The sequence below is a fragment of the Melanostigma gelatinosum genome (genome assembly GCF_949748355.1).
Source record: "Melanostigma gelatinosum genome assembly, chromosome: 3".
Taxonomy (NCBI): domain Eukaryota; kingdom Metazoa; phylum Chordata; class Actinopteri; order Perciformes; family Zoarcidae; genus Melanostigma; species Melanostigma gelatinosum.
The window spans coordinates 5,841,061-5,845,705 of record NC_136636.1 but is presented as its reverse complement, the minus strand read 5'-3'; positions in this window follow the sequence as shown (position 1 = coordinate 5,845,705).

Sequence of the window (4,645 nt, the reverse complement as noted above, 5' to 3'; positions counted from 1 at the left end):
GGGAGCTTTTGTCCGTGTCGGCGGTGTCGGGGGAGCTCGTGTGCAGGGCGCTCGGGGATGGCGAGCACGAGAAACCTTTGTTCACCGTCTGGTTGCAACACACCAACATCCGTGAGGCGTCGTTAGTCTGAGGCTCAGCCTCGAAACCTGAGCTTAACACGGAGGCCAAAGGCCACCGTCCCGTGGAACCCAAGGCAGAGCAAACACCGGCACCGCCTCGGAGGTTCAGCTCAGAGGATTCCCCCTTCTCTTCCGACGAAGCTCTGATCTGCTCTTCCTCTGCTGAAAAGGAAAACGCCAAAGAGCCGTTCAAACTTACCCCGGCTTGGAATGAAGTGATACGCCAACAGCTTGCTGACACCAAACCGGGAGAGCTTTCCCCCGGTGTTGTTTTGATTTCCACACATGCGTCACTTTTGTTTTCAGGAGTCACAAAAGAGACGCTCAGTTCCACGAAAAGCGGAGCAGGATGCAGGCAAAATATGCGACGCGGCAGCCGAGGAGGGAGAGCGGCAACATTGTTTTTTAAAAAGCAACAGCGTCGTTTTCTTTTTTTGCCAACTCCCCGAGCACTTAGAGGTTCCCTCCAGCGCCATTCTCTCGCTGAAATATTAATCGTGTTTGACAGCTGTTTTAGCTGAGAAAACAAACACAAGACCGGCGCTTCTTTTTTTTGGAAAGCGCAGAGACGTGCGCTCGAGCGTGGCCTGGCTCAGATAAGGAACAACTGTCGTGGGGGAAAACAGGGAGAACGGGCTCGAGATGGCAGCGCAGTCTGTGGAAGCAGCCTCATTAGCAATGGGCTGTTGTTTACCAGTGTGAAACGTTGCCGAGCTGTACCGACACGTCCTGGGGGAAGGGAAGGTTGCTCTGGAATCAAGCCGACTGAGTGGAATATATGTAGTTCAAAACAGACATTCAGATATCAGCAGGTCAAAGCGTTGACGAAGCCTCAGTGCGTGGCTCTCCTCTACCTTAACACCTACCTACATCCCTGCGATCGACCCCAACGCACTTAACGAGGCGGTAGAATGATGACAGGATTTCTTCCTCGCGCACTCACTCTCACACCTACACACACGCAGCTCGAGCACGGCAGAGGCAATTTGCAGCATTAAGCCGGCTGATAGCACATGTCCACCGTGTTAGGGAGTGATTTAACGGACATTGCTCGCACCAATTACAGTTAATCAGCCAGGGGAAGCTACCGACGGCAAGTGGATGCCGGCACTGTCAACACACACACACAATCCGTCCACCGTCAGCGCCGTCAGCCTGAAGACACACTGAAACATCCCATGCCCTCATTACCTCGTTCCCATACAGTCACTCACGAGAGGGCCCACGACAAAAGCCGGAAGCATGACCGGCCACCTGCTTCCCTTTTTCTCTTCTCTCCGCGAGCGTCGGAGCCCCGCTCCTCGTCTCTTCGCCGGCCAAGCCTGGGAGCGACATGACACAGTACGGAGGCCACAAAAGGGAGAGCCGAGCGGCACCGGGGCGACACGGCCACGTTGGGAGAGAGAGGGTAGCACAAAAGGATTTCTATTTGCACGCCCATTGGAGGAGATGATGGTGGGGGGGAGACAGGCCCTGGAGAGCACCTGATTCATTTCTTCTTGAGGGCTATTAATCTTTTCAAGCACCAGAATCACTTTGGCTCTCAGGAACAGGCAGAGATTGAGTTTTCTATTACAATCAACGGGGGGGGGGGGGGGGGGGGTTGGGGGGGTGGGGGGCAGCGGCCACGTCGTCCTTGATGCCGCCTCTTCCCCATTCACAACAAAAAAAAACAGCCAACATTATCGCGTTAGCAAGATTACGTTTGAATTGCTATGGATAGCGGTGGCGAGCAAGGTCAAAGGTTAATCTGCACGGACACGGAACCTTGAATGATCTCAAATGAGTGTGTGTGTTAGTTCATGCCGTCAAATCCTTCTCCTCCACACATACAACACGGTATTTGCATAAGCAAATATGTCTTAAGCCGCTCATGTATAAGCTGATGATAGCGATGCATTCCTGCGCAGAATGGCTACCCACATTGTCGTTTTCTTTTTGTTTGTTTTTTTGCAAGATGCAACCTCGGAGGCGAGGTTGAAAACCAGTAATTCGATCCTTGGGTTAAAGGCATACTTTGCTTTCCTTCTTGCTAAGAGTTAGATGTTAAGATTAATACCGCTCTCATATCTGCCCGTTAAATATGAACAGTGTTGCCAACTCCTCAGGAAGGAAAGTAGCTATTAGCTGTCCTAAAATGACGTAATCGCCTAATTTGCATAATTGCAATGAGCGCTGTAGGAGAGAGGCGGGAACAGCGGCAGGTTGGCGCATGCGCGATTCATTTGCAGTCTGGACACGGAGAGTGTGGGTCTCCTCTTTCTGCAGCTGGGACTCAGCGGCGGCGGAGGGGCTCACGGCAGCTCCCGCGTGCCGAACGGTACGCGCTTCCACGTCAGAGTCGAGACACCAGAAAAGTCTCCAACAACACCAGAAAAAGTAGCTCGATTAGCTCGTAGCTTTTGACAAAAAAAAGTCGCCACGACGGTTTGGTAAGTCGCCAGATTTAGCGAGAAAGTCGCCAAGTTGGCAACACTGAATATAAAGTCAGGAGACGGTTAGCTTAGCATAAAGACTGGAAACGGAGAGAGCTAATCTAACTCTGTCAACCAGTAAAAAACAACACAATCTGGTTTTACGGGAGGCTTTATGTGCCAGACTATTTCTTGGCCGGGTGCAGTGACTTCCTGGAGTTTCACCTGAGCAGTGAGCTTTAGAGATATGAGCCTGGAGTTGATCTTCTCATCTAACCCTCAGCAAAGAAAGTGGAAAAAAAGCTATTTCCAAGGTTGAGAGCGAGCTCCCGCATGCTGTGGCTACTCCTTTGTATTCTCAAAAAAGCTTCAAGAACTCTCAAGAAAGATATTCCGGTGGCGCCCGGAGATGATGGCCTTGCATCTTACTTTCATATTCTCCAGGTAGGCGACAGATAAAGTACGCAAGTACGTATGTGGACAACGCAGCCGTTATGCGTTGGGTGAAAAGCAAATACATCACCAGCCGCCGTGGCCTTCCCTTATTTGACATGCGCTGTTGCTAATGGGCAAATTATCACCGTGGCCCACAGGAGTCCTGAACACATTACTCCACTTTCTTAAACCCTTGAGGGTCAGAGGGCACTCTCACGACACGAATAAGGGGGCTGATTTATCAAATCCAAGTCAAAATAGAGCACAGACATCACATTTACTACTGCCCTCGTATAATTTATCAGCTACATTCATTAAAGCCGCGGCCCTCGTCTCTTGAAAAATGTCCCGTCGGCGAGGAGCATTAATTGCAGAAGAACCGAGTGAAGTGCCGGGCTTGGCCGCGGATCCCCCGGTCAGACTCCGAGACGTCTGCGCTAATGGGGTGGGTGTGGGAGGGGAGGGGGGAGGCCACTTTAAAATGAAAAACGACAAGAGAGCTCAGTGTCACTTAATCAATGTGAAACCCCAGCGGGGAGAGGAAAGCGCCGCCTGCGGGGGTGGGGGGGGGGGCGGTCCCCAGACTCATGTCCCTAGGAACGAGAGAGAGAGAGGGGGGCGGGGGGAGTTTATATGTGCCAGCTCTCGCGATGTAACTCATCTCAGTCACAGCAATGATGGCGCTCGCTCCCAAAGGGGCAGCTGCAAGGAGGTCGTCTCTTCTTGGGAGGTGTTCCAACAACACCATCCATCTCGGTAACACAACGCCGCGGACGCCGCCTACCCGAGGAGCCATCGTCGCCGGTGGCTCCTCCTGAGCGGCCTCCATTCATGCAGGAAGAAACATTTTTAATTAGACAAAAAAGCCAGAGGCAACATACTTGGCTGTGCTTGACCAATCACTCCCTCAGCCAGTTATGACCCTTTAGGATTACAAAACCATTTCTGTAACTCTCCCTCAATTACAGTAATGAACCCCGAGCGCACTCTGGGGACACAAATCAAAATCTATTTCATCGCAGGGGTAGGTGAATATCGCTGCAGCCGAAATGTACGAGGACATCTCCACGCACGAGGTGGCCCAGTGTCAGATAGTCCTCGCTGCCCTCGGGGGGGCCCCGGGGGGGCTCTTATCTCTCAAAAACAAACGGGCTCCTGCGCTGGCGGCCCTCATCTATCTGCCCCGACATATGCTTCCCTGTTTGTTTTTCTCCCACGCGGGGGATATTGAGCCGTGTTGACGGCGCTCCAGACGTTCGTGCCAGATTCATCGATCACCCCCCACGCGGACCCTGTTTCGTGCCGACAAGAGTCTTTTCCACTTCCATCAGTGCTTTGGGAGGGCGGGTAGAGCTTTTGTTCCTTCCATTTATTGGGAAAAGAAAAGCTCCCTAAAAGTAGCTCTGAAACCACCTCGTCCGTGTTCGTCAACTCCCTGGAATGACATTCCCGTTTATTCGAGGCCAACATGCATTTACAGACTGAATGTGTTACACCACACGCACACGCACACACACACGCACACACACACACACACACACACACGAGAAGTCCTACACCAGCAGCGGAGGTCTAGTTCACGAACTCTGTTGAATTACTTTCAATCATTAAAAAGGGAGACAAAATAATTCATATCAGATCAAACAATCAAACACGAGCATGTTCAGAGCGTGAAC